Raw genomic sequence first — 24,659 nt, 5'->3', positions numbered from 1 at the left:
AATTTTTTTTAAAGAATTGATTATTGTTTAAGAATTTTTGATAGATAATGTTACTAATTTTACTAATTTTTTATATTAAGTTTGAGTTAAATATGTTTCACCTTTACTCCATTTGTTAAATATATGCATTTAATTTTGATTTAAATATGTTTTTAAGTCTGATATCTTAGTATTAATTACTTTTCTTTTTGTTAGTATTTTAATTGGTTATGTTTATGTTTTTTTTGTAAGTGGGTTTTTCTTTTTCTCACATATATTATTAACTTTATTAATTCTTCACTCTTTATTTTGGGGGGGAAGGGGGGGTTGGACTAATTTGAGTTGGGTTATTAATGTGTAATAATTATTGGGGAGGGTATAGTTTATTTAGATTACTGATACTGTATTGTAATTTTATTATTTTATTCTTAATTTTTTTAATGTAATCCTATATGTTATTCATGTTATAAAATCTTAAATAAAGTCTTTTAAAAAAGTCCATTAATCTTCCTGATGCAGATCTTTGTATTTAACTTTCAGGTTGCTATCTGTTGTTAACTTGGAGGCCTTTAATGGGTGACGGGGTGGAATCTTTGCTTGAACCAAGCAGTTCGCTTTCAATTTTCCAGCTGTAGGATGCGGTGCAGTTGGTTGCAAGTTTAGCAAGTGGGATTATGATGTGAATCTGCAAGTCACAGCATCATTTTTGTTTTTGAAAATGGAGATGTGAAAATGTTAACTTTGGTCTCCTTGGTTTGCTTAAGTTTACAGAGGAGATGTTGGGTCAAGCTGAGAAGACAGAGTTGGATGCCCATTAGGCGAATCTGCTGGGCAAAGCAGAAAGTACAAAACAAGGGACTGAAAAAATAATGAAACAGACTGAAGTGCCGTTGAACCAAACCCAGGTAAAGAATTTAATTTTGTGCAGCGTACTTAAGAGACCAAACGATTTGGGATTTTCGTGGTGACCTATTTAAATGAACAAAATCTGATTAGAATTGAAGTTCATGGAATGTTTAGAAATTGCCACAAAAAAAATGAAGCATGTAAATTAGATGTTGTAATTAAGATAAATGAACAATACAATGAGCCTGGTGTCACAGTATCTGCCTCCCTCTACCATACATCACCATTAAACCTTCTCCCCAATATGAACCTGATGTCAAATATATGCCAGAATTTATTGTGCATCACTGTTAAACCTTCTCACTACAGTGAATCCGGAGTTAGAAATATCTGTCTAAGTTAACCGTACATCACCTTCAACATTCTTCCCACTCTGAACCTGGGGTCACAGTATCTAACAGAGTTTATCGTACAACACTGATAAACCTTATTACCCCTGTGAAACTGGGGTCACAGTATCTTCCACAATTTATCATAGATCACTGCTAAACCTACTCCCCACTGTGAACCTGGGGTTACAGTATCTTTTACAGTTTAGCGTACATCACTGATAAACCTTCTCCCCATTGTGAATTCGGTGTCACAGTATCTGCCTCAGTTTTCCGTACATCACCATTAAACCTCTCCCCAATGTGAACCTGATGTCACTTTATCTGCCACATTTTATTTTACATCACCGTTAAACCTTCTTCTTACTGTGAAACTTCTGTCACTTTATCCGCCACAGTTTATTTTTTTTATCACCGTTAAACCTTATTCCCATAGTAAACCTGCTTTCACAGTATCTGCCACAGTTTATTGTACATAACTTTTAAACCTTCTCACTACTGAAAACCCGGAGTAACAGTATCTGACTCAGTCTACCGTACATCATCGTTAAACCTTATACCCACTGTGCACCTGGCGTCACAGTATCTGACACAGTTTATAGTACATCACTGTTAAACTTCTCACAAATGTGAATCCTGTCTCACAGTTTCTGCCTCAGTCTACCGTATATCACCTTAAAACATTATCCCCACTGTGAACCTGCTATCACAGTATCTTCCACGGTTTATCATACATCAGTGATCAACCTCTCCCCATTGTGAACCATGTGTCAAAGTATCTGCCACAGCCTTCCATACATCACTGTTAAACCTAATTCCCACTGTGAATCTGGTATCTCGTTAACTGACACAGTTTATTGTACATCACAGTTAAACCTTCTTACTTCTGTAAACTCGGTGTCACAGTATCTGCCAAAGTCTACCTTACATCACCATAAAACCTCCTCCCCGCTGTGAACCTGCTGTAACTGTATCTGCCTCAGTCTACAGTACATCACCATTAAACCTTATCCCCACTGTTCTCCTGGTGTCACATTATCTATCTCAACATACCATACATCACCGTTAAACCTTATTCCCATGTGAACCTGGCATGACCGTTAAACTTTCTCCCCACTGTGAACCTAGTGTCACAGTATCTGACACAGTTTATCGACATTACTATTCAACATTCTCATTGCTGTGAACCCAGTGTCACAGTATCTGTCTCAGTCTACTGTCTTCTTTCTTTGGCTTGGCTTCGCGGACGAAGATTTATGGAGGGGGTAAAAGTCCACGTCAGCTGCAGGCTCGTTTGTGGCTGACAAGTCCGATGCGGGACAGGCAGACACGGTTGCAGCGGCTGCAGGGGAAAATTGGTTGGTTGGGGTTGGGTGTTGTGTTTTTCCTCCTTTGCCTTTTGTCAGTGAGGTGGGCTCTGCGGTCTTCTTCAAAAGAGGTTGCTGCCCGCCAAACTGTGAGGCGCCAAGATGCACGGTTTGAGGCAATATCAGCCCACTGGCGGTGGTCAATGTGGCAGGCACCAAGAGATTTCTTTAGGCAGTCCTTGTACCTCTTCTTTGGTGCACCTCTGTCACGGTGGCCAGTGGAGAGCTCGCCATATAACACGATCTTAGGAAGGCGATGGTCCTCCATTCTGGAGACGTGACCCACCCAGCGCAGCTGGATCTTCAGCAGCGTGGACTCGATGCTGTCGACCTCTGCCATCTCGAGTACTTCGACGTTAGGGATGAAAGCGCTCCAATGGATGTTGAGGATGGCAGTCTACTGTACATCATCGTTAAACCCTCTACAACTCTGAACCTGGTGTCACTGTATCTGCATCAGTCTACAGTACATCACCATTAAACCTTATCCTCACTGTGCACCTGGTGTCACATTATCTCCCTCAACATACCATATATCATCGTTAAATCTGATCCCCCTGTGAACCTGGTGTCACAGTATCTGACACAGTTCATAGTATATCACTGTTAAACCTTCTCACAAATGTGAATCCTACTATAAAACAATGCTCCCCTTCGAAGTCTCGCTGTATTCGAATCCCCGCCTATTTTAAAAATTCCAAAAAAAAAGAGAAAAATCAATCCCAAAACAAACTACTCAAAAGTAGTAGCCCCCTAAAAATCTGGGTGTGGTAAAGTCCACAAGTGGCAGCTGACTAAAGGACTCAGTGTCACCCACCCCCAGTTAGACTTTCACAAAGTACTGAAACAAAAACATTCAACCCAGTGATTCCAGTCCGAATGATTGTTCCGTTTCTTCAATATCGAGAAGACTTTGCGTCAATTCAACTTTTTTTCCCATTCTTTCCATATTTTCAAATCTTCCCATTTCCATTCTCGTTGACCCTTCCCTTCGGTGACAATGTTGACCATCGCCCATTTCCTCGTACATCTGGCAATGAATTAGCAAATATTAAAGCATCATGGTCATTTTCAAAAAACTGAGATTGAAAATTCCCATAAAAATCTTTCAATACTCCCGCATAACGAAAAGCAAATTTATATCCCTTTCGCCACAATACTTCTTAGGCCAAATTAAATTCTCGGTCTCTTCTGATAATTTCTTGAATCAGATCTGCATTAAAAAAAACCCTATTATTTTGAACCATCAGTGGAGCCTGATTTTGCCGTGCTTTCTGCACCGCCAATCGGAGGATCATCTCTCTGTCTTGATATTTAAAACAGCGAATCAAAACTGCTCGTGGTAATTGGCCTGGAAACGTTTTCTTCCTTAACGCTCTGTTCACTCGATCTAATTCCAGTCCATCTGAAATGAATTACCTGCCCAACACTTCTGGGAATCATTTCTTCAAAACCTTCACCGGATCCGAACTTTGCATATCTTCCAGAAGACCTACTATCTTAACATTATTTCTACGACATTGGTTTTCTAATTAGTCAAACTTCTTCAATAATTCCTTCTTCTGAATTTCCCAATCTACAAAAGGATCTTCCACTTTTTCCATTTTTTCTCTATTATACTCCACTTGACACTTGCATTCAAGAAAGCCTCCTCAATCTTTTTAAAATGTTCTTGCACAGTATCCACTGATCGTGTCCATCTCGTAACATCACTCTTAACTACATTAATATCTTGCTTCATAAAAGTTATTTCTTCACACACGGTGTTCATTTGAGTTTTCATTTCCAAAAAATCCTTAACTCATCTGATGAGTCATCTGCATTGATATATTTGCCATTTCTTCCATGAGCAGAGCAATCCCTTCCAGAATTGGAAACATAGAATCCAGTCCAGGATCCATCACCTCCCTTTGAGGCCGACCGACTTTTGCCTCAGTCCCCAGTTCTTCAAACTCTAATGAAGTTGAGCTCTCTTCTTCCTCCAAAGCAGTAGGTCCTCTTCCAATGTGGCTGCGGGTCTGGACACCCGACAACAGCATGCCTACCTCGTCAACTGGCCATCGCTCGGGCTCCTCCATAGCCCACACCTTCTCCAAAGGTTCGTGGACCCTCGACGCATGGCGCATGCCTGGTCGGGCCACCCACCGCGCAGGTGCGTATTCTGACACTACACTGCGCACCCCCGGACCACCAGGCAATGCTGCAGGCACGCAGGCCTGTCCTCACTCAGCTGGCCCACCCTCGCGCCCGAGTTAACGAGTGCATGAGTTGAAACCGGCCGAAGTCATTGCTGAGCCTGCACCATCTTGCGATTGCACAAGATGGTGCCGGTGTAATACTAAGCCGGGCAGGAGTCTTCTGAGGCTTGGGGACTCCAGTCAACCACTCCGTTACTTCAACTTGAACTAGGCCTCGATTTTTCAACACTTTTGTAAGGTAATTTCTTCTGTAACTGAGTTTTCACTTTTTTTCACATTTGCAGCTATTTCGATCTTCCACTATTCAAAAGTCTATAAACAGTATTTTTAATCACATTTACAACTTTTAAAATTGAGCATTTAATAGTCTAACTGGGGAAGGGTGGAACCACACATCTACCCTCTGCGCCATCTTGTCACAGTATCTGACACAGTTTTTAGTAAATCACTGTTAAACCTTCACATTCCTCTGAATCCTGTCTCTTAGTTTCTGCCTCAGCCTACCTTTAATCAACATTAAATATTCTCCCCCCTGTTAACTTGGTGTTAAAGTATCAGCCTAAGTTTACCACACATCACCATTAAACCTTCTCCCCAGTGTGAGACCGTTTTTACTGTATCTGCCATAGTTTATCATAAATCACTATTGTACCTTCTCACTACTGTGAACTTGGTGTTACAGAGTCTGCCAAAGTCTACCGTACATCATCAGTAAACCTTCTCCCCAATGTGAGCCTGGTGTTATTGTATCTGCCACAATTTATTGTACATCACCATTAAACATTCTCCCCAATGTGAAGCTGGTGTCACTTTATTCGCCAAAGGTTATCGTACAACTCTGTTAAACATTTTCCCCACTATGAACCCGGTGTCACAGTAACTGTCTCAGTTTCCCATACATCACCAATAAAGCTTTTTTTCCTACTTTAAGCCCAGTATCGACGTATCTACGTAGTCTCCCGTACATCACCATTAACCTCCTCCACATTGTGAACCAGATTTCACAGTATCTGCCACAGTTTATTGTGCATCATTTTAAAACTTTCTCACTACTGTAAACCAGGAGTCATATAATCTGCCTTATTCTACCGCACATCTCTGTTAACCCTTCTCAATACTGTGAACAAGGTGTCACAGTATCTGCCAAAGTCGACTGTACATCACTGTTAAACATTCTCCCCACGTTGACCCGTAAATGGATTATTGTTTTTAAAGCAACACATGAATGGACTCAGAAGTTTGGGTCCAGTGCAGTCATCTGGCTGGTACCAGTTTGCTGTTCTAAGAAGGTCATGTGGTTTTGAAAGCAGAGAGGAGAGGATGTCATGATAATGAATATGTATGAGATATACCGGAAGTCACGTGGTATGAGAGAGAGATAAGAACACAAGCAGGAGAACAAAGGAAATGGGAGAATAAAGCCACAGAGAAGTTTACCTGATAAAACTTGTGTTTAATGTTTCATTAACTTCACATTTCGGGCCACAAATGTGACATTGGCGACGAGGATGAAAGAAGCTTGAAGAAAATTAAAGACTAAACAAGATTACAGAGGATTACAGACAACTTCAAGGTGATAAAAATTTTCTCTGTGACTCAGTACTTTTGGGGCTGGAATATTTCCTCATGGCTGGTGCAAACTGTGACTTTCTAACACATAGTGGAATTGCTCATTTTGACCCAACGGGTGATGCAAGCACTGTAAGTGTGAAGTGGAAGGCATGGCTGGAAGAATTTGAATCCTACGCCGACAGTCGTGGCCTATTTCTACATACCGGTACAGTTGAACAAAAAGCGTAGAGAAGGGCGTTACTTCTTTTCACTGCAGGACCCTCAGTTCGGGAAACATTTAAGACACTTTTGAATACTGGAAGAAAGGATGAGTACCAGAAAGCGGTAGATGCATTAAATGCACACTATGTAGTGACACCGAATGCTACATTTCAACGGCATTTGTTTCGGAGAACGAGACAAGAAGATGGCCAGACAATTGCTCAGTACGTGACGAGACTACGCCAGCTAGCTGTTGGATGCAATTACATGCCAGCTAATTTGGACAACCAATTATTGGATCAAGTTGTACAGCACTGTAGATCAGATAAACTCAGACGACGTCTACTGGAAAGAGGGAGTGAGTTGGAACTCACCGATGCTTTAACCATTGCTGCTGCATTAGAGGCTGTTGAAGGGCAATTTCATACCATGACCCTGAAAGACAACTCAAGCCAGCAAATTAAGAGGCTCTCACATCGCCATAACCAACCAAAATATACGCCGACACAGGACGTGGAGTGTTATCGATGTGGAAACCGAGGTCACTTTGGAAAAGACCCATATTGCCCGGCCAAAGGCAAAGTTTGCAGAAAGTGTGGAGGTAAGGACCACTTTGCAAAGAAGTGCAAAAGCAAGTCCAATGCAGACCAGAAGAGGAAGAATACAACTTCCAAAGGCAAAGCCTGGGGGAAAGGAAAGTATCCTGGAAAAAAAGATACCATTCGCCAGATAGACGGTGACGGTGATGATACCCAGGAGGAACAGAGTTGTTACCAATTTACGTTGAATGAAGTACATCATGAGAAGGTCCCAGTGATCATTGGTGGAGTGACAGTGCAGGTCATTGTAGACTCAGGCAGTGACAGTAATGTGATTGATCGACATTTATGGGAGAAGTTGAAAAGGAAAAAGATCATCTGTACCTCAAAGAAGTGTTCCAAGAAACTGTATCCATACACAGCAACCAAGCCATTGCAGACCATTGGATGTTTTACTGCAACTGTTGAAGCTGGAGATAAGTACACCGAAGCAGAGTTTATGGTCATAGAAGAGAGGGGAGAACCATTGCTGAGTAGAAGCACAGCGCAAGACCTGGCAATACATCATATTGGAGCTTGTGTCAATTCAATTCAGTCATACGAGGATATGAAGCAAGAATTTCCTGCAGTCTTCCAAGGAGTAGGAAAGCTGAAAGGTCGACAATTGAAGCTAGCGGTAGACGAAACGGTCAAACCCAAGGCACAACCAATGCGCCAAACTCCGTTTTGACTTCATGAGAAAGTCGAAGCCAAAATTAAAGAATTGATCGAACAAGACATTATTGAACCTGTGGAACATTCGACTCAATGGGTCAGTCCCATAGTGATTGTGCCCAAACCAAAGGGTGACATAAGACTATGTGTTGACATGAGAATGGCCAATGAAGCTATAATTAGAGAATGACACCCTATACCAACAGTGGAGGAAATACTTCAAGAACTAACTACCAGTAAGATATTCTCAAAAATTGATCTGAAGTGGGGTTATCATCAATTAGAGCTGGATCCAGGTTCCTGAGATGTAACAACATTTGTGACTCACTGTGGATTGTATCGTTACAAGAGACTATCATTTGGAATTAATGCAGCTTCAGAGATCTACCAGTATGAAATCCATCGAGTGATTCAAGGCATTCCTGGAGTTGCCAACATTTCTGATGACATCATAGTCCATGCACCAATGAAGGAAGAGCATGACCAACGGTTGAGGCGTGTACTATCTAGGCTACAGGAGGCAGGCCTTACCGTGAATGGAAACAAGTGCCAGTTCGGTGTGTCAGAAATGGACTTCATGGGACACAGACTTACACGGGAAGGACTAAACCCTGCAGAGGCAAAGGTGAAAGCTATTGCAGAGGCACGTGCACCTCAGAACGCAACAGAGATGAGGAGTTTCCTGGGATTGGTCAATTTTTGTGCAAAGTTCATTCCTAATTTCGCTACAGTGGCAGAACCACTAAGGAAACTAACCAGGAAAGGTGTACCATTTCATTTTGGATCTGAGCAGAAGAAAGCATTCACAGCACTGAAGCAAAGCCTGACAGATGCAAAAACTCTTGGATATTACGATCCGGCGGCATCAACCAAAGTCATAGCGGATGCCAGCCCGGTTGGTTTAGGAGCCGTGTTGGTCCAGATGCATGATGGAGGACCAAGAATCATTGCCTATGCCAGCAGATCGTTATCAGATGTGGAAGGAAGATACTCTCAGACAGAGAACGAAGCACTCGGACTTGTATGGGCCTGTGAGATGTTCCACGCATATTTATATGGCATTGAATTTGAACTCATCACAGATCATAAGCCATTAGAGGTGATCTATGCACCTAGATCCAAACCATGTGCCAGAATAGAGAGATGGGTACTCAGACTACAACCCTACAAATATAAAGTAATCCACATTGCAGGGAAAGCAGACATTGCTGATCAGCTGTCAAGATTGGTGAAGGATGGTGGTCCACATTCCAAGTCAGAATTTGGAACAGAAACAGAGAGCTTTGTACGCTTCGTAGCTATTCAGGCGACACCGAAAGCTGTGACTACGAAGGAAGTCGAGAGAGAATCTGAATGTGATCCAGAACTCAGGGAAGTAAGAGAATGCATACAGAGTGGACAATGGGACAAGTGTACTCACAAGGCTTACATTCCCATTAGAGACGAACTTTGTTGCATCGACAGTGTGTATTGAGAGGTTGCAGATTGGTGATACCACAAAGATTGAGACCGAAGATCGTATCCTTAGCGCATGAAGGACACCTAGGTATTGTTGGTACCAAGCAAAACCTCAGAACCAAGGTATGGTGGCCAAGTTGTGATAAGGACGCAGAGAAATTTGTTAAAACTTGTCACGGATGTCAAATCACAAGTAGGAGTAATCTGCCAGAACCGATCCGGAGTACGCAACTTCCGACAGGACCATGGATCGACGTAGCTGTTGATTTTCTTGGACCTTTACCGACGGGTGAATCAATTATGGTAGTGATAGATTACTACAGCAGATACTATGAGTACGTGGTGTTGAAGTCCACAACCACTGAAAAAACAATACAAGCATTAGCAGAGATATTCGCAAGATATGGATTACCTGTTACATTATACTCTGACAATGGTCCACAATTCATTTCAGAGACTTTTGCGGAATACATGAGGACCACAGGTATCCACCATCATAAAGTAACTCCAAAATGGCCGCAAGCCAACGGAGAAGTAGAGAGACAAAATCAGTCCATTGAAAAACGATTGAGGATTGCACACGCAGAAGGACAAAATTGGCGAGAAGCATTGCTATCTTATGTGGCTGTCTATCGATCAACGCCTCATGCAACCACTGGAAAATGTCCTGCACAAGCATTTTTTGGGAGAAAAATCTGTACAAAAATGCCAGAAATAAAGGAAATCCGAGACGACCAGGAGATGAGGGACCACGATGCTGAAAAGAAAGGTGCAGCAAAGCTGTACACAGATTCGAAACGTGGAGCCAAGTACTCAGTCATCATGCCAGGAGATAATGTTCTAGTGAGGCATGAAACTGGTGATAAGCTAGACACACCTTATTACCATGAACCCTCTACTGTCGTATCCAGAAGTGGCAGTATGGTGACAGTCAAGTCTCCGACTGGAGTCCTGTATAAGAGAAATGTATCAGGTGTAAAAAGGTACCAGTCCAGAGATACATCGACCGAAGAGGTTGAAAGGCCAATACGAGATGCTGAAACTGAGAGACCTGATGATGTTCCAGAGGCAGTTACCAGCACTCCTGATGAAGTGACTAGAGCGCCAGAAACACCCGAAGCCATGGCGAGCAGTATTTCCGACGCTGAGAGTGAACAACCGAGAAGCGATGACAATATCGCAGGCAGGCCGAAACGAAACCGGAAAGTGCCCAAACGATACGAAGACTTTGTGCTATAGTTTTAATTAGAACTTTGGGACAGTATTTTAATCTTATATCATAAAGTGCATGTATGAGTGCTGTAGGAAGTAAATTTTATGTAGTTGAGTTATCGTATTACCATTAGTTACGATGTTTGTATGTTTCCAAGGGATATTGGTAAATGAAGGTAAAGTTTATTTCTGATTAAAGGAGGGATGTCATGATAATGAATATGTATGAGATGTACCGGAAGTCACGTGGTAAGAGAGAGAGATAAGAACACAAGCAGGAGAACAAAGGGAAACTGGAAAATAAAAAGACTCGGAGAAGTTTACCTGACAAAACTTGTGTTTAATGTTTTATTAACTTCACATTTCGGGCCACAAATGTGACAAGTATAACAATTGATGGACACCGGTGAACTTGGAGTTGTGACAAAGAACTTTATGCACATTAAATACATTGCGCTTAAAATTAGAAGGCGGTAATTGAAGGCTGTTAATAGTGATAACTTAAAGTTTGATCCTGTTTGTGTTTTTGTTTATAGAAAATTAAAAACGATGTTTCTTTAAGTATGAATGGTATTATTGTTCAAAATCTGCCTGTGAACGAAAGTATTCTTGGACTGAATAGACATCTGGACCAAATGGCTATTGAAGGACAATCTGTACATGATTGTACATCCTAAAGTACAATGACTACTTCTATCCACTAAAGATTGTTAAAGAGCAAGAATAGACAATACAATCACATAAAATTCCCATCCATACAGCACATGTATTAATACACAAAGCAATCACATCTCCTTTTTGTTCAGGAAGGGCTACACTTCCCAAGGAGACTGAGGAGGTCAAGTCCAACGGCTCTCATCCTGAGATTTTACAGGAGCGCAGTTGAGCCTCCTGTCTGGCTGCACCATTGGATGGCCTAGTTGCTGTAAAGCATCAGACAGGAATGATGCAGAGTAGTGAGGATCACTGGGGTCTCCCTTTTTCTGTAGATGACATTTACTGGGAGTGTTGTTCAAATTGGGCTCAAGGAATAGTACAAAGACCATTTTGATCTAGTGAACATCATCTTTAACCACGTCCATCATCAAAATCAAGACTTACATGCTGGGGAATAGCATCTTCCCACAGGCTGTGAGATGGATGAAAAGTGTCCTGTAAGTGTGATAATCCTCCCAAATATTTATATATGTAGCGGAAACTTCGATAGAGCTACTAAAGCAACACCCACACACACACACATACCAGGTTAGTCAACACAAAACTGCTTTATTCAGTCTTTAAAGGCTTCTTCTATTTATAGCATGTCCTGGGCTCCATGGGTCAAGGTGGGAAATAATTATGAGTCTGTTGCAGATCCACCGGACCACAGGTTTAAATTAAGCCATGAGAGAGTCCCACATCTTCTGGCAGGAGAATCCACAGATCAACGTGCCGTTCCTCGGCACGCAACACCACGTGGATGCGGTCAATTAAATGGATGAGTTCCCAGCTGTCTGCCTTATGATTTCATGCGCCCGCCAAAGAACCTTGCCCACTCAGCCTGGTTCACAACTGCTACACCCCCCCCCAGAAATAAAACACCAGCTGCATGCACCTTAGGTGGACACCCTCATCGTCTGGGATGGGGGCACTGAATGGGTGAAGCGGTATCCACATTGGCAGGCTTATTTCTGTTAATGTTGTCTTTAATTTTCTATAAACAAAAAAAACAGATTCAAACTTTAACTTATCACTATTAATTTAATAGCCTTACATTGTCCCCTTCTAATTCTAAGTTCCGGTGTATTTAATGTTTATAAAGTTCTTTGACACTCCTCTAAGTTCAGCGATATCTATCAATTCTTATACTGTGCACAGAATTCAACATTTATGAATTTTCACCAAGCTCTGGTGCTTAAAAGCCTCCAGGAAGGTTCATGTTGGTTTCAGAGAGGGATTTCTTGCTCATTGGACACACAAAAACTGATTCCCTCTGATCAGCCACTTTGGTGTCTTGCCAAAGAAACTTTCACCATCAGGGTTTTCCAAATGATAACCTCTTCTGCAGGTCACCATTGATTTCCTTTTGTTTCCCTTATTTCAGGTGAAACATCATTTCTAGTCAGCCATTTCCTCTTGTATGGACAACAAAGTTTCACAACCCATCTTTAAAATGTAGTTTCAACAAGATGCCAGCTTGCCATCTCTTTCTCTCTCTCTCTCTCTTTCTTTCTCTCTCTCTCTCTCTCTCTCTTTCTCTCTCTCTCTCCCTCTCTCTCTCTCTCTTTCTCTCTCTCTCTCTCTCTCCCCCACCCTCTTCCCCCCACCTCTCTCTCTCTCTTTTAGGAAAAGCCTATCTGATCTCTCCTCTCTGCTTGCAAAACCACATGATGTAATTAGAACAGCAAACTTGTACCAGCTAGATGACTGCACTGGACCCAAACTTTTGAATCCAATCATCTCTTGCTTTCAAAATAATAATCCATTTACACTGCTTTTGAAATTATTTAGCAAAACAGTCTCCTTGTTTTGTATTTGCAAAGGCTTTCGGCGCCTGCATGACTCACTCTCAGCAAAGCTCTTGCATTTTAAATAAGAGCTGTTTTTTGAAGTATTTGGGTTTGTTTGTGACCTAAACGACTCCTACAATCCATCTCTTTCAAAAATATATCTATATACAATGTAAAATATATAATCTGTCACAGGACAGATGCAGCAGAGGAGTTGTGATAAAATCAATAGTGTCCTTGCAAAAACAAAAAGTGGGAAGAGGTATAATCCAATTGGCTCTGGTGAGTGTAGTTTGTAATAGCTAGAAACTTGAACCTCTCTCTCTATTTCAGGAGACAATTTACTGTCATGTAATTAAAAAGTGTCATATCACACAAAATTGATTTTTCCTACTGTAAGGCAGACAGATTCACCATTGAAAGAAATTGCCTGAAATGCCTCTTGCGGTCAGAGAAAGTCTGAGTGCTTCTCCCCCCCCCCCCCCACCACCCCAAACCCTGGGCCAAGTCACTGAGGGTCTGTGGATTCTCTTTCAGTGCTCACAGACCAATCCAAGTCATTGGCAATGTGAGCTCTAGTTTTTAAACTCTGACATGATAAGGAACCATTCAGCACCCATTCGTATCCCAGGTCTGATACCTGACACCCTTTTAGCCAGTTTTCAACCAGTCTCTAGCAGTCCATGGCCTGGTGTTAGTTCCTTGACTGCTTTGTACAGAGGCCCACAGCCTGCGTGGATTCCTCTCCTCAAGTAACCAACTGCCTGCCACCTATGTGTGTCCTTCAGCTGCAGAACCCCTCACTGGTCTGCTTCCTTGGTCACTGACCTGTGGTTTGAATTCTCTGCTTCTCAGATGTTGGTGTGGTGTGGTCTTTTTGTTTTCTGGTGCCCCGCACTAGTCCTCCACTTTCCCAGCGTTCACGGTGATGAAGAAATCTAACAAATCTAAAGAACAAATTTTCAATGTAGAGGAGAATCTCACATGTCTAGAGGGATGGAAAGGGCATTATTACAAATTGAAGCCTAATATTTGAATATTCAGGAGCCAAATTTGCAAAAGCATAGAGTATATATTTCTCAAGCTGTATGTAATTTTTTCCAAAGGAATACAATTTTGAATTTTTGCATGTCATCTTGGCATCCCTAAAAATATATGTGATTTCCAAGTAAGTTCAATACATTTCCTCATCACCGCTAATGTTAATTTAACAAATTTCAATTGATATATTAATAGTTTAAATTTGGGCCTTGTTCCTTCAATATTTCCTAATACAAATAAGGTCGGATTTTGCAGAAAAACATCTCCTGTAACTTGTTCCAAAATATTTGTAATTCTCCCCAAAAAGATCTCACATCTAATATCTAGGATCTAAGATCTCAAGCTAAGTTGAATGCAAGAAAGTTGTGACATCTTCACCACACCTAAAACATTAAACTGATAATTCTGATTTTATTCTATTCAATTTCACTGATGTTAGAAGTAACTGTAGAAGAAAAACTAGTTGTGAATTCCTTCCTCACTGCTGCAGTGGGGAACTCTGGTCAATAGTTCCACACTGCTGAGTTGAAGTGAATTAATACAACTCCCCAGGATCACAAGATCTCTATTGGAAATCAACTTCCTGTTGAGCTTTTCAAATCCAACAGCCTGAGTCACCTGACTCCAGGTGCAGCTTTCAGATAAAATCCCTGCTGATATCTGCTACATGACTGATGTAAAAACAATTATACTGAACTAATTTATATCTTACATTGAGATCCTTATATGAATCTGCCCATATTTGCCAATCAATTACAATATTCAGAACCATTTCCCACATTTGTCCCGACATATGAACACTTCATTTAAAAGTTCCAATTTGTAATCAAGAGGACATCATTGAAGTACATTTTTTAACAATTCCTCTTTATAAGGAATTTCTATTTCAGTACAACATGGTTGGTCCCAACTTATCCTTCAAATATGCTCTTAGTTGGAAATAGCAAAAAAGATTGCTATGAGTTATACGATATTTATTTCTCAATTGCTCAAATAACATTAATTGACCCCTTTCATAACAATCTTCAACATTTATAATTCCCTTACGAAACCCATTTCCCAGAAATTGATGATCCTTTGAAAAAGATACAAGGATTATGAATCAAAGCCATTCTGGGTGATGTACATCCACTTACACCAATTACATCATTTATTTTATTCCATATATTAATCAAATGTTTCAACAATGGTGCATCTTTATCACCAACCATTAATTTCGATTCCCATGGATATAAATTATTCTGTTTTTCCCTCTCCTATTTTATTTGATTCTATTTTAACTCTTTAAAAAAAAAGAACCAAGAAATCTCATTTGAGCTGCTCGATAATAATTTTTAAAATTTGGAAGCTGCAGCCCTTTCAATGCAGAATTTGCATTGGGTCACATAACATGGAATTCAATTGGAAATGGGTTCACATGACATAAAACCATGATGCAGACGGTTTTATAAGAATGGAATACAAGAGGAAGGTTGTCTAGGTCTCCAGCAGGATATAGATCACAAGATATAGGAGCAGAAGTTGGCCTGTCGAGTCTGTTCTACCATTCTTCCACTCACGCCCACTCCCCAGCTTTCTCCCCATTACCCTTGATTCCTTGACGCATCAAATACCTGTCAATCTCTGCCTTAAATACACCCAATGACCTCAATTCCACAGTTCAATGACCCACTGACAAAATCAACATTTTCACATTTGTTTTAAATTGACACCCTTTTATTGTGAAATTATGCTCTCCTGTCTTCGAATCCCCTACCATGGGAAACATCTTTGCCATATGTATTCTGTCCAGGCCTTCCAGCATTTGAAATGCCTCTGAGGTCCCCCTTATCCTTCTGTACTCCAACTAGTACAGTCGAAGAGTCGACAATTGTTTCTCATACACTAACCCTTTCATTCCTGATATCATTCCAGTAAATCATCTCTGACCTTCTCCAACACCAGCACATCTTTTCTCAAATACGGCACCCAAAACTCTAAACCTGATTGAAAGGGAAGGGAATTCTCCAATGACACAAACACAACAGTAAAATGATATTATGTCGTGTTGATATTTACAAAAATTATTGAAGACTCAATTAATAACTTTCAAAAGATGCCGGGACCCATTAATGGATTATTATCATAACCTAAAGAATTCGGGTTGTTCTGAAGCTTGGTGCTGTGTTACAAGACCAGAGGATCCCAAAACACAGCAGCAAGAGATATTCACCAAGACAAATGGTGACTTAAACAAAAGTTGATTTTAATTATCTTTCAACATGAACACAGATTTACACTTTAACTCATCACTATTTTACTACTTTTAACTTACTTTACCAAACTTAACCCCCTTCTAATTCTAAGTGCACGTGTGTGTAATGTGTGTGTAAGTTCAGAACAGTTCTTTGGTTCACAGTCCAATCTCATTTCTCATTCCTCCAAGTTCACTGGTTGCAGGCCATTCTTATACTGTGCACAGAATTGAACATATATAAAGTTCACCAGGTTTGGTGCTAGAAAGGTAAACAATTACTGTTCAGGAATATTCTTGTTGATTTTCAGAGAGAGGTGTGTTGTTCAAGGAAGCATTCGTGTTTTTTTTTTGACTCAATGTACCAGCATCTGAAGTCTGTTATCTCTTCAGAAATTATTTGATAGTTTTAGCATGGAGCAGAGTTGAACCAGGTCTTTGCAGGTATTTAAGGGAGAATGTGGGCAGGGTTTGTTCTGGACCAACAATCTCACTAAATGACTCTGCTTGAAATCAAGATTCAAACCATTTTGAGGAATACAACAGGAATTGTTCAACAAGAGCCTGGTGTTCCCAAAGGAGTTTTCTTTCAATAGTGGAAATGATTATTTTTTAAAGTCCATTAATCTTCCTGATACAGATCTTTGTACTTAATTTTCAGGTTGCTATCTGTTGTTAACTTGGAGGCCTTTAATGGGGTGACTGGGTGGAATCTTTGCTTTAACCAAGCAGTTCGCTTGCAATTTTCCAGCTGTAGGATGTGTTGCAGTTGCTTGCAAGTTTAGCAAGTGGGATTATGACGTGAAACTGCAAGTCACAGCGTCAGTTTTGTGTTTGAAAATGCCAATGTGAAAATTTTAACTTATGTCTCCTTGGTTTGTTTAAGTTTATAGAGGAGACGTTGGATCAAACTGAGAAGACAGTTGGACGCCCATTTGGTGAATCGGCTGGGCAAAGCAGAAAGCACAAAATGAGGGTCTGAAAAAATAATGAAGCAGACTGAAGTGACGTTGAACCAAACCCAGGTAAAGAATTTAATTTTGTGCTGTGTACTGAAGAGATCAAACTATTTGGGCTTTTAGTGGTGACCTATTTAAATGAACAAAATCTGATTAGAATAGAAGTTCATGGAATGTTTGGAAGTTTCCACAAAAAAATGGAGCATACAAATTAAATGTTTTAATTATTATAAATGAACAATACAATGAGCCTGGTGTTACAGTATCTGCCTCCCTCTACCGTTCTTCTTTGGCTCGGCTTCACGGACAAAGATTTATGGAGGGGGTAATGTCCACGTCAGCTGCAGGCTCGTTTGTGGCTGACAAGTCCGATGCGGGACAGGCAGACACGGTTGCAGCGGCTGCATGGAAAAATTGGTTGGTTGGGGTTGGGTGTTGGGTTTTTCCTCCTTTGCCTTTTGTCAATGAGGTGGGCTCTGCGGTCTTCTTCAAAGGAGGTTGCTGCCCGCCAAACTGTGAGGCGCCAAGATGCACGGTTTGAGGCGATATCAGCCCACTGGCGGTGGTCAATGTGGCAGGCACCAAGAGATTTCTTTAGGCAGTCCTTGTACCTTTTCTTTGGTGCACCTCTGTCACGGTGGCCAGTGGAGAGCTCGCCATATAACACGATCTTGGGAAGGCGATGGTCCTCCATTCTGGAGACGTGACCCATCCAGCGCAGCTGGATCTTCAGCAGCGTGGACTCGATGCTGTCGATCTCTGCCATCTCGAGTACTTCGACGTTAGGGATGAAAGCGCTCCAATGGATGTTGAGGATGGAGCGGAGACAACGCTGGTGGAAGCGTTCTAGGAGCCGTAGGTGATGCCGGTAGAGGACCCATGATTCGGAGCCGAACAGGAGTGTGGGTATGACAAAGGCTCTGTATACGCTTATCTTTGTGAGGTTTTTCAGTTGGTTGTTTTTCCAGACTCTTTTGTGTAGTCTTCCAAAGGCGCTATTTGCCTTGGCGAGTCTGTTGTCTATCTCATTGTTGATCCTTGCATCTGATGAAATGGTGCAGCCGAGATAGGTAAACTGGTTGACCGTTTTGAGTTTTGTGTGCCCGATGGAGATGTGGGGGGGCTGGTAGTCATGGTGGGGAGCTGGCTGATGGAGGACCTCAGTTTTCTTCAGGCTGACTTCCAGGCCAAACATTTTGGCGTTTCCGCAAAGCAGGACGTCAAGCGCTGAAAAGCTGGCTCTGAATGGGCAACTAAAGCGGCATCATCTGCAAAGAGTAGTTCACGGACAAGTTTCTCTTGTGTCTTGGTGTGAGCTTGCAGGCGCCTCAGATTGAAGAGACTGCACGGATCTCATCTTACAGCCCAATTATCATACATAATCATAGAAAGAAAACAGAGCCAGATCAACTCACCAGAAATGAAAATATTGAATAAATGGTCGCCAGGTTAACTCAAATTTAGAAGGGGATTCATAGACAGAGTTTCTAATTTTCTCTAAATTTAAACATAGTATAGTTTGGGTAAACCATTGGAAAACAGTGGGAGGATTTACCTCTTTCCAATTTAATAGTATAGATCTTCTAGCCATTAGTGTAAGAAAAGCAATCATACGATCCGCAGGAAGAGATAAATAAGTCAAATCTATCATAGGTAATCCAAAAATTGCAGTAATGGGATGTGGTTGTAAATCAATATTCAAAACAGTAGATATAATGGAAAAAATTTCCTTCCAATAATTCTGTAAAGAGGGACAGGACCAAAACATATGTGTAAGGGAAGCTATTTCTAATTGACATTTATCACATATAGGATCGATATGAGAATAAAAGCGATGGAGTTTATCTTTAGACATATGAGCTCTATGAACAACTTTAAACTGTATTAGTGAATGTTTTGCACATAGAGAAGAAGAGTTTACCAGTCGCAGAATTTTATTCCAATTTTCATTAGAAATATGAAGGTTGAGTTCTCTTTCCCAATCATTTTTAAACTTTTCAAAAGTCCCAGAATTTATTTTTGTAATTATATTATATAATTTAGATATCACACCTTTTGGAGGGAATGTTGAATATAGTATATCCTCTAAAACAGTCGTAGTCTCCCGATTGGGAAAAGAGGGTAAAGTCGAAACTAAGAAACTCCTAATCTGCAAATATCGAAAGAAATGAGATCGAGGTAAATCATATTTCATGGATAATTGTTCAAATGACATGAAAGAGTTATCCAAGAATAAATCCGAAAAGCATGTTATACCTTTAACTTTCCAGAGTAAATAAGCTTGATCAATTAGAAAGGGATGAAAAAGGAAATTTAGTACAATAGGAGTTTCCAAGATAAAATGACTTAGGCCAAAAAATCTCCGGAATTGAAACCATATACGTAGTGTATGTTTAGCCATTGGATTATCAATTTGTTTATATAATTTAGTAAGAGTAAAAGGGAGAGCAGCTCCCAAAATAGAGCTAATTGAAAAATTTTGTATTGGTTTAATTTCTAAATTTACCCAATGGGGATTTAGAGATAATTCTGAATAATTCAACCAATACCTTAAGTAACTAATATTAATTGCCCAGTAATAAATTCTAAAGTTGGGTAATGCCAACCCTCCCTCTAGTTTAGATTTCTGTAAATATTTTTTCCCCAATCTAGGATTCTTGTTTTGCCAGATATACGAGGACAATTTAGAATCGACCTTATCAAAAAAAGATTTAGGAACAAAAATAGGTATAGCTTGGAATATTTATAAAAATTTAGGTAAGATCATCATCTTAATAGCATTAATTCGGCCTATCATGGATAGGGATAATGGTGACCAAGGAGAGTTTAAAGATGCTGAGGAGGAGGGTTTTGAGGGCAATGTACTTGTCCTCCTCAGAGGGATCATGGATCAGATCATCAACTCTGGCTGCTGTTTCCTTGTTGAGGACACTCACCATGTGGTAGAACACACATGGTGATCTGCCGGAGTTGAAGCTCCGCCTCCACCTGCCTGATCCATGTGCGGGGCCGGTGGGTCCAGAATGGGGGAGCTTCACAGAGACAGTGCTGATCGCCGAGGAATCCATGATTTGAGACCAGATGTCATCTGGGCTCTGCAGGGTCACCAATGTCATGGCCGCTACACACAGAAAACACCACAGGACTTGATGGAATTTCCAGGACAATTGTTTAATTGAATTTGGAGCGCCCCAATTTAAGGCCAACGTTTGTTCTGCCCCACGCAGTGGTGACGTCATGAAGTGGCCTGGGACACAAACTGAGGCCACGAGGCAATAAGCAAGCCCTGACAGCGCCATCTTCTTCAGCTGCCCCGCCAGCGCAGCGGTACAAACAGGGCCGGTTCATTCGCAGAGATGTGCACCACCCCCAAACCTTATGATGAGGATAAGGGGAGTGGAGAACCATGTGTTTCAGAGGTGTTTGCTGTTGAGAGGGTTGAAGAAGTTATCGATCATAAGATTATGGCAACAAAATCTTGTGAGGGTAACCTTAAAGAAACCATGGTTCCTGAGCGCCTGTCGAACTCTGCAATTTTGGAAAATTTGGAGGAAAAGTTAGGTCATCTTAAATCACAAGAAAAAGATGCAATTGAAGGAAGTAATTTTGAAATTTACAGATTTGTTCCTGATGTGCCAAAATAAACATATCAGTGATTTATCATGATGTAGACGTGGGAGAAGCAAGTCCCATGAATAAACACCCATATAGTATATACATTAAGGAGTAAAATCATGGATCAGGAGATGGAATTTACGTTGAGAAATGACATTATTAGACCTTCAAACTCAGAAAGATTTTTTTTCTTGTATTCTGGTACCGAAACCAGATGGAATTATTAGGTTCAGTTCAGATTACAGGAAGGTTAATTCAGTAACTAAAACAGATGCTTATCCTATTCCGAGAACAGATGGCTGTATTGATAAAATTGGCAAAGCTAAATTTCTTACTAAGTTGGATTTGTTGAAAGGTTACTGGTGTCTGTCTTTAACTGGGAGAGGAAAGAATATTTCGGCTTTTGTAACTCCATCCGGTTTATATGAGTATAACGTGTTACCTTTTGGCATGAAAAATGCCCCTGCTACATTCCAAAGGATGATTAATTTGGTAATCCAAGGGTTAACTCATACAGATGCTTATATTGACAAAGTGGGTGATGTGGCCATCTTGGGTCCGTCCTCAGGGTGCACCGGGATCTGGTGATATCCGCACACCAGGTCAACCTTGGGGAAAGCCCTCGCACCGTGCAGGTTGGCCGTAAAGTTCTGGATGTGAGGGATGGGGTAACGGTCAGGAATGGTTGCCTCGTTGAGTCGTCGATAGTCTCCGCAGGGACGCAGCCGCCGGAGACACACTAACCTGACAGATTGACACTGTGGAATCCTTGATGAAATTGAAACTTAAATGCAAATTTCCCTAACTACATTCATGTTTCTGGTTGAAAAGTACATATTTCAACTTCTTTAACTGTTTTACAAGTGCTATTAATATTTAAACATGACAGTTCATAGATGTCAAAACAATGTTTAATCATTTCCCAAAAAAGCATTTATTTTAATGTTTGTAGTTTCATTTTAGCATTTATATTATGTTTTTTTAAAATAGAAATGAGGATGTGAATTTCCTGATCTACATTTTGTTTCTTGTAGAAAAGTATTTTTTTCCAACCTCTGAGAACGTTTCACATATGAAATTAATTTATATACAACACAGTTCATAGTTTGTGAAAACAAAGATAAAACTTTTCCCAAAATAGCATTTATTTTAGTGTTTGTAGTTACATTTTAGCACATATTTAAAATTGAAATGTCGATGTGAATTTCCTGATGTACATTTTGTTTTCTTGAAGAAAAATCGTTTTACATGTGCTGTTAATTTATACACAACACAGTTCATAGCTTGTGAAAACAAAGATTAAACGTTTCCCAAAATGGCATTTATTTTCGTGTTTGTAGTTCCTTTCCATTTTAAAATCCCAATTTTATACTCTGAGACTCAAGAACTTTACAGGTTGATACTGTGAAGTTCACTTCCATAAAAATGTCACACTTTGAAACTCACTCACATCACCAGGTCACACTGTGAAAATTATTCACATACCAAGTTTACACTGTGGGACTCACTCACATAACATCTACAATGTGGGATTCACAAAGTAAACAAGATTATACCGTGCAAATCTCTCACATACCAAGTTTACACTGTGGAACTCACTCACATAACATTTACAATGTGGGATTCACTAAGTAAACAAGATTAAACTGTGCAAATCTCTCACATACCAAGTTTACACTGTGGGACTCACTCACATAACATTTACAATGTGGGATTCACTAAGTAAACAAGATTATACCGTGCAAATCTCCCACATACCAAGTTTACACTGTGGGACTCACTCACATAACATTTTCAATGTGGGATTCACTAAGTAAACAAGATTATACCGTGCAAATCTCCCACAAAGCAAGTTTACACTGTGGAACTCACTCATATTACATTTACAATGTGGGATTCATAAAGAAGACATGATTACACTGTGGGACTCACTAACATAAAGTTTACAATATGGGATTCACAAAGAAAACATGATTATTCTTTGGAACTCACTCACATCACAAGGTTACACTGTCGAACTCACTAACAAAACATTTTCAATGTCGAACTCCAATGAGAAAACAAGGTCAAAAGGTGGGACTCACTCACTTACAAGGTTAGACGGCGGGTAAAAATCACATCACATGTTCATTCTGATGAATTCATTCAAATAACAAAGTTACATTGTGGAATCCCCCTCAATAAGAAAGATAAACTGGAAGAGTCATGTAATGGAGTAGGGGCCGGTAGGAGAATACCAGCCCTCTCCAGAAAAAAAGGAAATAAGTGAAGAAAAAGCAAAGCCCCTGTCTTGGGTAAACTTATACCTCTCATTTTGTTCATTTTAGATTGGTCACAGTGTTTGAGCCACCGAAAGAAAATAGACACACACACACCGAGAGCAGTTCAGTTTATACAAATGTTTATTACTAATTCAAAAGCTGATTTCACACTACAATATGCAAGCCCTTCCCAACTATACTTATCAATGCCTGGGCTGGTCCCAACTGCCGAAGCGAGGCAACAACTGCACACTTGTAGTAGGTTGTCAGGGCGCCGGTAGCAGCTTCTCCACCTCCCCCGACCGGGACGTTGCTCGGACTCTGGCTGTTCTTCCTTCTTGACAAGGGGTGCTCCCACCCCTCGGAGAGTCTAAACTTCAGTAGCAGGACCACAGGCTTATATACCCCAAAAAGAATTAATCATGCGCCTACTCCTTCTAATATTTATCAGTCAAAATCAAAATTGAACATTATATTCTACAATTTAGAAGATTAATTATTATGGAACCAGGATGTTATGATTTCCTGGTTTATCTCGTAGATACAAAGACTTATTAAAACTTCTCGAGCAAGACAGGTTGTGACCAATTCGTCAATTTCAGAGTGTTGCATTTGACAACTGCTTTCCCTGGGCCTCACAGTGGAATTCCATTTCAAAGTGTATCTTCAGATAAATCCCCATGGCTGAGTTTAATTACATCTGCTAGTTCTGAAAGTAAGGTGACCTGCGTGTGGACCCAATGTCGTCAGTTCCACATAAGCAAAAAGCATCTGTGCACATGGTTTTAATCCTCCATTACAGCTCCAGACACACAAATCATAACGAATAAAAAATAAAGGTGTGGAGAAAATGGCTCCTCAGAAAGAAAAGCCAAAACAACAGGAAGAAAAGAATAAAGACACCAGAAGAGAAAGTGAAGGCCTTACCTGCACGAAAAAGCAGGGACCCACCGTGGAAAGAGGAGCCCGCTCCCCGAGGTGAGTGGAGACACCGCAGGGTCGCGACCCACCAACTGTGGGACAGCAAAAATGGCTCACGGAGCCAAACAGGGGTGCACCACTGCGGATACGCGAAGAATCGTGCAGGCACGATGCGCACGACAAGGAGCATACTGACGGGAGGGGGACCGGCTGTGGAGTTAAACTCCACAGCACCAACAGCTGTGAGATGCCCGACAGCAGGGCTCCCAGCTGGAAGATAAAGAAAGCAACTAGAAAGGGAGGGATGAGAAAGAAAAAAGGAAGCAAGAGACACAACAGATAAACAGCCCAGAAGAAGAGGACCAACATCAAGAAACCATGGAAAAAAAAACGCAAAAAACTGAGACAAGCAGCTCAACCAGAAAGTCCAAAGAGACACAGATACAAGGAAGAGAAATAGAAGACACAAACCCAAGAGCAGACACAGAAGAAGAAGAAGGAGAACACCAAGCTCTGCACAGAGGAATAGGAGGTAAAATGAATGGAGAGTACATAAAGAAAAATTATTTTTCATGAACAAATGAAAGCATTAAAAGAATGGCTGACACTAGAATTTAGTGAAATGAAAAGTACAGAAGAAAAAGTGAGTAAAATAGAGCTGGTCA

This window comes from Narcine bancroftii, chromosome 11 (genome assembly GCF_036971445.1).
Source record: "Narcine bancroftii isolate sNarBan1 chromosome 11, sNarBan1.hap1, whole genome shotgun sequence".
In the NCBI taxonomy this organism is placed as follows: domain Eukaryota; kingdom Metazoa; phylum Chordata; class Chondrichthyes; order Torpediniformes; family Narcinidae; genus Narcine; species Narcine bancroftii.
This window is presented reverse-complemented; position numbering follows the sequence as displayed.